We start from the raw sequence: 10,888 nt of genomic DNA, 5'->3' as shown, positions 1-10,888 counted from the left end.
TCAGGCGCCTTCCCAGACAACTGGAGTCGGGCAGAGGTTAAACCCCTTCTTAAGAAACCCACGCCCGATCTGACAGACCTGAAAAACTAACGGCCCATCTCTCTCCTCCCCTTTGCAGCCAAAGTCACAGAGAGACTCGTAAACGCCCATCTGGCAGCCTTCATCAAGGACAACTCAATCCTCAACATCTCCCAGTCTGGATTCCGCAGCAACCACAGCACCGAGATGGCCCTCCTTGCTGCCACTGATGATATCTGCATGCTACTCGACCAGGGACACACCACAGCCCTCATCCTGCTAGACCTCTCCGCAGCTTTCAACACCGTCTCACATCGCACCATCGCAGCCAGACTTCATGACGCAGGGATACAAGGTTGCGCCCTCAACTGGATCCAATCATTCCTCTCCGGCAGAACCCAGAGGATCAGACTCTCCCCTTTACTCTCTGAACCCACTGAGATCAACTGTGGAGTGCCCCAAGGATCATCGCTCAGACTCGTGCTTTTCAACATCTACATGGCCCCCCTAACCACCATCGTCAGACAGCATGTGCTCAGCATTTTATCCTACGCCGACGACACCCAGCTTATCCTCTCCCTTATGAAGAACCACCAATTACACCAGACTCTGCTTCCAGGAAGGAATGAAGGACGTTTCAGCCTGGATGAAGGACAGCTGCCTGAAGCTCAACTCAGATAAGACTGAGGTCCTCATCCTCTGACCATCCACATCCACCTGGGACAACACCTCGAGGCCCTCCACACTCAGGAGTCCACCCACCCACCCCTAGAGACCATGCAACGAACCTCAGCATAATCCTCGACTACACAAGACCTTCAAATGGATGCCCTCCGAACGCAGAAAGACTGTCACACATGCGCTCATAACCAGTAGACTGGGCTACGGCAATTCCCTCTACACCTGAGTCAACAGAACTCTTCTACACAAACTCCAAACCATACAGAACACCACTGCCAGACTCGTCCTCGGAAGATCATGACACGAACACATGACACAACACATACGGGACCTCCACTGGCTCCCCGTCAAGAAGAGAGTTCACTTCAAGCTCCTCATCCACATCTAAAAATCCCTCCACAACATCGGACCCAAATACCTCAACGAGAGAGTCTCCTTCCACATACCCAAGAGTAACCTCCGCTCCGCTGACCTCGCCTTGGCAGAGAACCCCGCATCCGCAGAAGCAGAGCTGAAGGAAGAGCCTTCCCCTACATCACAGCAAAGACCTGAAACAAGCTCCCAGTAAACTTCAGGCGCTCACCGACCCTGCACACCTTCAGGAAGGACCTCAAGACCTGGCTCTTCGACTGAGCTGGAGTTGCACCTCCCTATGCCCCTCTAGTGCCTTAAGACCCTCACAGGTGAGTAGCACACTTTATAAACCCCCTGATTGATTGATTGATTTATTGATTGATTGATTGATTGATAATTCCTAGATTTGGATTTCCAGTCTCTTTAGAAACAGATAGAGGTACTCATTTTAACAATGAAATAATTTGGATGATTTGCGCAGCATTACAAATTGAGCAGAAGCTGCATTTGCTTTTCGACCAGAAGTGTCAGCAGATTAACGGCACTATTAAGTCCAGATTGTCAAAAGTGTGTGCATCTACAACACTGAAATGGCCAGATGCTTTACCCTTGGTGTTAATGAGTCTGAGAAGCATTCCTGATAAAAAAGACTGGATGATTCCCTCACGAAATTATTATGGGGAGAGCAATGAGACAGCCGATTGTATCAGCAAATCAACTGATGAATATTACTGATGATCTAGTGCTTGATTATTGCAACGGATTGGCTGATGTGGTGCGTTCTGTGTCTCATCGGGTTGGAGAACTTGCAATCACAACACAACACAATGATTTCGTGTGAGTCCAGGTGAATGAACCCTGGTGAAGAAGCATGTGAGAAATTTGTGTTTGGAACCTAGATGGCATGGGCCTTACCAAATCATATTGGTAACGACGACAGCAGTGAAGTGCGGTGGCTTGCCGAATTGGATACATGCAAATCACACGAGAAGAGTCCCAAGTCCACTTGAAAGACAAGAAGAAGAACAGCAACTGGTGGAGAGACGAGAAGAGCCGGAAGTGGAAGAACATGAAGCTGCAGAGTCTGAAGCTATAGATTCTGAAATTGTTGAACACATGCTTGAACAGGAGAAGAGTCGAATGAAGTGGGCATCAGCTACTTGGTCTCATAAGACTGCTGTTGAGGGTGGCAATGAAGAAGTGTTGAGTGAAAACAAAGAGCAAATGCAACTTGATACTGAGGCTGTAGTTCAAGGAAAGAAAGCAAGAAAAGGTGATGTGTGGCCAAAAGGAGTGAAAAGATTTAAATACACTCTGAAACAAAGATCACCTGATACAATAATTGAAGTTCCAGGTCAGACTGAGCAAAGTGAGTATGAAGAAGAGTCAGTTTGTAAAACAAAAAGAATACGGGTTCCAATCAAGAAGTACACAGCTCCAGAATGAACGTATGTTGTGTTGGAAGAACTTGAAAATTCAGATCAGATCAAAGAAGACGTTGGTACAATAAGTGAAGGAAACAGTTTTGAACCACCTGAAACAGAACTGTGAAAAATTAAGGTGTATAATCCAGAAAGTTGAAAAATCTGTGAAAAGAATTGCAGAAAATCAAAGAAGAAACATTTGAAGAAGGTAAAAAAATAAGAAAAAGAGTGGGTAAAGAAGAAAGTCATAAAGTGTAAGGATACACTACTTTGGATAGATTTTTAAATTTAAAAAAATGTTAAGATTAGATTTTTGAGATAGATATTTGAGTTTTTCTTAGTTTTTTAGAATTGATACAATTTTTTTATTTAAAATGTCAGATACAGAGTAGAGACTGAACATCAAAGTCGTAGTTTTAAACGTAGATGTATTAATGCTTGCCTATTTAGTATTTTTCTACTAATGTTGGTGTGACTAACATTAATTGCTATTGTGTCTGTCTTAATGGTAACTAATCACAAGAATAACACTAATACTAATGGTGTGATGAGTGATACTTTAGATACTAAAGATTTTGAAGAAGACTCACATACTAAATTAGAGAAGATGAAAGATGACAGCATCTATCATAATGATAAATCAATTAGTGATTTCTTGGTAAATGTTTTCACAAAATTACTTTATGAATATGTGGATGTAATGGATGCAAGAGATTGTTATGTGTGCATGCAATTACCATCGTCTGTCTCAAGGAGTAACTTACCATCACTTACCTTTAACATATGGTGTGTCTTGTAGTCTAATAACGAGTCTCTTCTACAAGAAGGGAAGCCTCTAGTATAACTATTCTAACATTGATTTCGTTTTTCACAAATTAATTAATTCTGTAACACCTCTACCTTTGTCAAAGAATTAGTGTGATGATGACTCAGTTGAAAGTGACCATGATTGTATTGATGTGACAGAGTTGTACACCACATCAAGACCAGGTATTCAAAATATGCCACTTGAATGGACTTATTTGAATTTTATTGCAGATGATTCTTGTCAAAGAGGCCATATGGAATACTTTGAACAGCATATGCAATTTGCACAATATTATGTAGAATTGATGGTAATCGCAAGAACATGCTGTGTAGCCAAAGGATTGAGTGTTACAATCCATACAAACACACAATACAGTTTTGGAGTGGGCCATGATTTTGGCAGTTGTGATCACAAAGAGGCTTCCTGATATCTCCCTGGCACACCTAATGGACCATGAATTCTAGAATTATTAGAGGCCCTGCAGTTCCCCAAGAAGATTTCTACTGTTAAATGTGATACACACAACAGTGGAGATGACATAGTTTCAGTGGCCAGTAATTTTGCAGATACGTTTGTTAAGTACTATGCTCTTGTGTCCTGTACATTAGGAGCACATGAAGAATCAGAATGTGAAATGGAAAAATGTCAGTTCAGTATCTTGTGCTGATGGTAGAAAGCAGAATGACCAAAGGATAAGGAATTCAAATGATGAAAGATATGTGGTGCCAATATGATGTTGTTGCCGATGGCAAGGTACTTCCATGAATTCACACACAGGATCTAATGTAGCTGACAAATATGAAATGGGCCTCTTCTCTCCTCCATGATGCTGAGTCAAATCAGCAACTGCGCACCCTTCTCTTGCAGGACAAAATAAACATTGTTCTTGAAGTTTGTCATTCCTAGAGCAGAGGTGCTACAGCAAGGCTTACATGCATTCATTGTCCCAAGGCACCGGTTCCCACACATCATTGTGGGTCAGCCTTTGTAAAGGCTTTGCGATCAGGAAAAAGGTTGGAATCCACTGGCGAGAGTAGACGACTAGGGAGAGGCCCCAATCCTCTTCCCGCACTTTACACCAGTCGGCCTTTTGGGTCCTTCCACTCGATCTGGGCCGGCATCGAAGCCTGGCAGAGAAACAAAAAAAGGATGTTTGAAGAGTGGTGTTGTAGAGACAAACCAAAATGCCATTGCCATTAAGGAAGGACTTCTCTTTGCAGGAATAGGAGAGTGGAGTGACGGCCCCAAAAGGGAAAGCAGATCAGGAAGACAGCATGCAGCGGTATTCTGACCGGCACGTTGGGGAGAAGGAGAACACTGAAAGAGCATGCCAATTGAGCACCGTAGGAGAAGAGGAACCTGCAAGTCTGAAGTCCGTGGAGCCCATCACAGGAGATCCGGGAACAAGGAGGAGCGAGGCTGACCCCATCGAAGATCGCCAGGAGATGTATACGTAGGAGTGTTGGATGCCGCCGGAGGATGCCTACACTCCGGTCACAACTCAGGAGTGTTGTGGCAGGGCAGTGAATCGCCTGTGAAAGGAGGAGCCTGTAAAAATCAGGGGAAAGTGTTTTACTGTGTTGTTTGAGTGGGTGGTGCTGAGCATGGCTGTTGCCTTACTTACTGCTTTAGTGATTCTTTACTGTTTGGCACTCTTGAATGCTGCTTTTAGATACAAGGCTCACAGACCTATTTTTCTTTTCTTTTGCATATTTCATAGTTTTCCCACTCTTATGGCTCACAATAATAGCCTCATAGAGCAGGTGATTTGCCACACCGCTGGTGGAAGGGCGTTATGTTCTAAATATACTGCGGGATCATGCTTGGCCCTGCGATAGAGAAGGAAAGTGGGTACATCTGTTGTTCCGGGTCACTAAAAGTTCTCGTGACCCCTGAAAGTGGGTGATTAGACAACCCACAATCCTGGGTGTGTGTTTCTGAAAACATCGGCCAGATCATGGTTTCATTGGTGTTGTGGTGAAGGGACAACCAAAAGCGCAGCGAGGATACAATAATTACTGTATTTATTTCCTGTTTCCCTGAGGGTATTGGTGGCAGTAACCTCCTCAGAAGTTCTCTGAACAAGGGAAGCAAACAAAACCAACTTTGTTATCACCTGCTACCTCCTTGGAGGAACAACACCCATTCAGATACATATTCGACTTCAATGTGATACCAATAAAATACCAAAATGATTTAAACAAATCAGCCTCAGAAGCATTATATTCGTCCATCCCTCCTACAACAACCATTCTAGAAACATCCTCACTTTATCTGTGGAGCTGGTGGGTTTATTCTCAGAATATCAGAAATATGTGTTCTTTAGACCCCTTCCTTACTTCCTTCTCAATTTAGTGTCCCAAATAAATAACTTCTTGACTTAACTGTAGTGTTGCAGTAGATACTTTATGCCAAATGTTTAGCAGAATGAATCAATAAAGCAATTGAGCCAGGTCTACCGCCCTCTCTCATATTGGCTGCGACCATTTGATCATTAATAGATTGGCTGAGCACTGAGTTACAAGGCAAAATTAGACTCTCCAAATCTTTCTTCAGGATTTGTGAAATGATCTCTGTATACCCTTTTGAGATTCTACGTCAAAAAAATATATATATTTTGGGAAACTGAATGCAAAAAGGTACTGATTATGTTTGTGAAAATGAATTTTTAAAAAAAGGCTTGACACTAGTCAAATACTGTGAACCACTCTACTTCTTTGGAAACTGATACAATATTACTGTAGGATTCAATACCACCGGACAACTTAGTATCAGTATATCTTTCATTTTGGGAAGTTCATGAGCTATCCTCCATTTTCCACTAGGCTTCTAAATTTCTATGATCAGAGAGTTACATGGGTTCCTTAGCACTTTTTAGGTCTCACAGAGAGACCTATTGCAACCAAACTACAAAACTGACTTTTTACGATGAGGATTTCCAACAGTTCACGTGAATCACGTGACCACAAGCTCCTCGTGCACGAGCTTGCATTCGATCATCAAAGGCAGCCCAGTCTCCCTCACACAAGCTTCTCCCAGCAGGCAGCCCACCCCCCTCCCTCTCCATATGGTCGCTCGAGTTGCAGGCAGCCCACCCCCTCCCTCTAATCTGACATCTGCCCAAGCCTTCTGCCTATCAGCCTCCCTCCCACCTCCCCCCTAATTGCTTTAATTTTCACAGGCTCAAGGCTGTGAGCTACTTCAAAGAGATCGGCTCCGCAGCTAATCAGCCTTGCCACCCCCTCCCTGTCTGTGCCTTTAAACAATGTGCCCGCATAATACAGTACTGCATCATTTGCCTTTTCTTGCCACACACATTACACTTTTAACCTTGTTTCCGGAGTGTCTGAAAGTAGGAACACCAACGCTGCAAAACATCCACACGCTCTAGGCAAACAGTGACTATTTCGAGCGAAGACGAGTTAGTGAATACTTCTTGGCACTAGGCTCCTAAGACTTCCTCAAGTTCGCTCATCTGGGAAGCCATGTGTGGCCAACCACGGCGCTCACTTCCTCATTCGATTTAACTGCAACAGAGCCTGATATTCAGTAAAATGCCATTGAGCTCCAACGCTAACAAACACGATGTAAATTTCGCAATGGCTTCGCGAGGCGTCACGAGACGCCCAGTGGGTAGCGGGTGAGGTTGGCACCTCTGGGAGATCACCTGAGGGGAGAGGTTGGTTCCTGTCACTATGAGACGGGGTCTCGAGCGTCCGACACAAATAGGGATTCTAGTCCCTGTTGAGATGCACTTGACAGAAGGGAGGAGTTCTATTTGAGACAACGTAGAATGCTGTAGTAAACATGCTTGATCTTGAAGCTACCATATTACGCTGTATCAATGCATGTAGTCAGTGTTTAACAGCCTAATGCATTCTGGTAGTTGTCATTTTAATGAACGCAGCTGGGACAAACAAACCAGATAAAATGGTTTGCAAGAGGAAATCCAAGGCCTGAAGCATGGTGTCCTTAATGACATGGAATCCATTGAGATGGCCGTTCACTCAGTTATCAATCCTGTTTCTTTTCACTGACACCAAAACATCAATCACATAGTTGACAGCCCAGTCTCTCTGTATCTAATTCTAATTATTGGCCCCCCTTTTTTGCGGCAATGAGCTCACGTAGTTTGGTCTCTCGCGCGTTAGTTCATGGCTGTAGTGTGGTAGCATTTTGGTGCAAGTGCATTCCTTTCTTTTTCTTGCAGTATTTTGAAACCTTGTCACCATGGTAACGCCCAAGCATTGTGCTTGTGCGTGCATTGCGTGATTAGGTTTTTTCCGCAGTTTTTCAGAAACCGCGCCATGTTAGTAACTGGTGTGCATTTTTTACAGGATGTGTACCTTGCTTCGCATTTCCACGCGAGTGCCGCAAAAAACAATTATACTAATGTAAAAAACAAACTTGAATACCAAAGTCCCCATACTCATTCCCTCAGAAGTGCTCCTCACAGCGAACTACGGATCCTACACATGTGTTTTGCAGCTTTTGCATGCATTATGCATGTCCTGTGCGGGAAACCTATGTGACCACGATGCTTTTACACACATTAGACACACTCTGAGGACAGAGGGGTGGACTAGTGGTAAAGCAAGAAAAACAAACGCAGTTCGTTCCCTGCATGCCTTACTGACCCAAGTGCAGAAAGAAGCTGCTTCGGCATTGGCAGGTGGATATGGATCTGCTCCAGGGTTTCCATTCACATTTTAGGCAGGACACCTTAAACGTTTGGAGGACGTTTTATTTTTTTGCTTGGAAGTCTACATACTTTATGCTGAAAAAATTGTGGGCTGCAGTCAGGGGCAGACTGGGGGTGTATAGTGCAATCCGGCAGTATTCTTCTTAGTCTCTATAACTAGAAGTATTATTTTAGACACACTGCAATCTATGGAAGTGTTAGACTTCATGAATGGAAGCTAGGCACTGAATTCTTTGTCCTCTGCTATGGGATAGACTTCTGATGAGGGGAGCTATGGACATACATATCTGAAGCCGTCCTTAACAACAAACCCAACAGTTTGAAAGAAATTGTTCAGTAGGAACATAAAACATGCCCGATCCAGTATGTGGTGTCATCTAGTTTAATGATGACATGTTAGCTGCCCAGTCATGAAGAAATAGGACAGGCTTGCTTTAAAATCTATAAATAGATGTGGCATCACCAGCATGGAGATCTCACAAAACAATGGACCAGGGGAGCCACCTCAACATAACGTTAACATAACATAATCAAATCTAACCTGGTGGCTCTGTGGACTCATAAATACAAAACAGACATTTGTGTTTGACATCATGTATGCAGGTTTGAATCGCAGAAGATCCATTCAGCTTTTCATCCGTCTGTGATCAGGGCTGGACTGGCCTATATGGTAATCAGGCAGTGCCCGGAGATCTGTCTTGACAGGTCATTGTGTGTTTTTTGGCTGTTTGTGGGCCTGTTTGATGGTCTTGTGTGTCGGCTTTTGCTGTTGATTTCCCGATATTGCCACAAACATTGCCTGCAAGAAGCACAGGGCATGAGTCAGGGGCACATGCCACCCCAGCATCACTCAGCACCACCACAGCACCACCACAGCACCACTCAGCACCACTACAGCACCACTCAGCGCCACCCCAGCATCACTCAGCACCACCACAGCATCACTCAGCACCACCACAGCGCCACTCAGCACCACTCAGCACCATCACAGCATCACTCAGCACCACCACAGCATCACTCAGCACCACCACAGCACCACTCAGCGCCACCCCAGCATCACTCAGCACCACCCCAGCATCACTCAGCGCCATCACAGTGCCAGTCAGCACCACCACAGCACCACTCAGCACCACCACAGCATCACTCAGCCCCACCCCAGCATCACTCAGCACCACCACAGCACCACTCAGCATCCCCACATCATCACTCAGCGCTACCCCAGCATCACTCAGCACCACCACATTATCACTCAGCACCACCACATTATCACTCAGCACCACCACAGCACCACCACAGCACCACTCAGCACCAACACAGCACCACTCAGCACCACCACAGTACCACTCAGCACCACCATATTATCACTCAGCACCACCACATTATCACTCAGCACCACCACAGCACCACTCAGCACCACCACAGCACCACTCAGCACCACCACAGCACCACTCAGCACCACCACAGCACCACCACAGCACCACTCAGCACCACTCAGCACCACCACAGCATCACTCAGCACCACCACATTATCACTCAGCACCACCACAGCACCACTCAGCACCACCACAGACCCAGTCAGCACCACCACAGCACCACTCAGCACCACTCAGCACCACCACAGCATCACTCAGCGCAACCCTAGGTTATAGGTGTCACATTTGCGAAAGTTATAACTATTGGCATTGTAAATGACAAAGCTATTAATTTAGCTATTTTCAAAACCAACACATAAATGAAAAAATTGTAATTTACAAGACCAATAGCTCAAACTTTCCTAATGCGAGACCTATTGCATTGCAAATGCTTGTTTTAGGATGCCCTGTTCAATCATTTTAGCAATAATAAGTAAAATCTCCTCCTCTATTTCAGACTTAATCATGTATTTAAGAATATGGGGATACACTGCATTCGGTTTTACATTGATATATCCTGGCTCTGCACTTTTGATTAACCCAAATGATTTTCCTGAAAAATCCTACACTTCCTCATTCATAATATATCTTAAATCTGGGGGTAAGTCTTCTGCTGTGAGACCTAGGAGCATTTAAATTCTCACTTCTAGTGATTTTACTTTAAAATGAGAATCCTTAAGACTATATTTTCAGGGATCATTTCTATAGTTCTTCACTCAGGAACTGTGTTGGAAAGTGTCTGGTCTTCGCTAACCACGAGGAAGAGTTGTAGTGTTCCCTTCTGAGCGCGAAGCGAGTAGACAGTGTTGCATTTATGCAGCTGCTGTTTGCTATTAATGGCCGTTCCTCTCTCCCTTACAGGAGAGCTGGAGGAAAGAAACACAAACTGAGCGGTTAGCTCAAAAACAAAATGAGAATCCTCAACACCATCACCCGGTCCATAGTAAATCCAGCATTGCAACAATCACTACAATAATACACGTAGGCAAGGATCTCGTGTAACGAATTCACTTGCCAACACATCATACTTTGATAAATATGCACACTAATCTCTTGACACAAACCCAACACAAATGCAGGAAGAAATCCCGAAACACCCCTCTATTGTGGGGACTTCAACTCCACTGTATTGTCTGTAAATCTGTATCCATCTGTATTAATATGCATACACCGACACATCTCGATTTTGTGTTGCTCTCATGTTTTTCAACCAATTAACTTTTTCATGAGAAAAAATGCTCAGTAACCCGATTATATTTCCCCATAATGATTGTGGAAGGCTTATTTTAAGAAATCACCTGCGGAGGTTCTTCTTGTGGCCACTGTCCATGGTTTTACACTCAGTCCACAAATCTTAAGGCACAACAATAGAAAACAAGGCATTCAAAGCACCTTTGAGATAGCCTCATTTCTTTCAACTTCTGTATGCCACTTCTTTATCTTTAAGCTAGGGGAAATTATTTGTGAATCTATTTAGACCAGCCTTTAC

At 44.2% G+C, this 10,888-nt stretch overlaps 1 non-coding gene across 1 annotated transcript; it reads left to right on the top strand.

Moving 5' to 3' along the window:
• Positions 1-10,076: 10,076 nt before the first annotated feature.
• LOC147712779 (small nucleolar RNA U3) lies at positions 10,077-10,294 on the top strand. The gene has a single exon (XR_015296307.1). It is a non-coding gene; the product is annotated as a small nucleolar RNA U3 (small nucleolar RNA).
• Positions 10,295-10,888: the final 594 nt, after the last annotated feature.

Source organism: Lissotriton vulgaris, chromosome 5, assembly GCF_964263255.1.
Source record: "Lissotriton vulgaris chromosome 5, aLisVul1.2, whole genome shotgun sequence".
NCBI classification, from domain to species: Eukaryota; Metazoa; Chordata; class Amphibia; order Caudata; family Salamandridae; genus Lissotriton; species Lissotriton vulgaris.
This window is presented reverse-complemented; position numbering and strand designations above follow the sequence as displayed.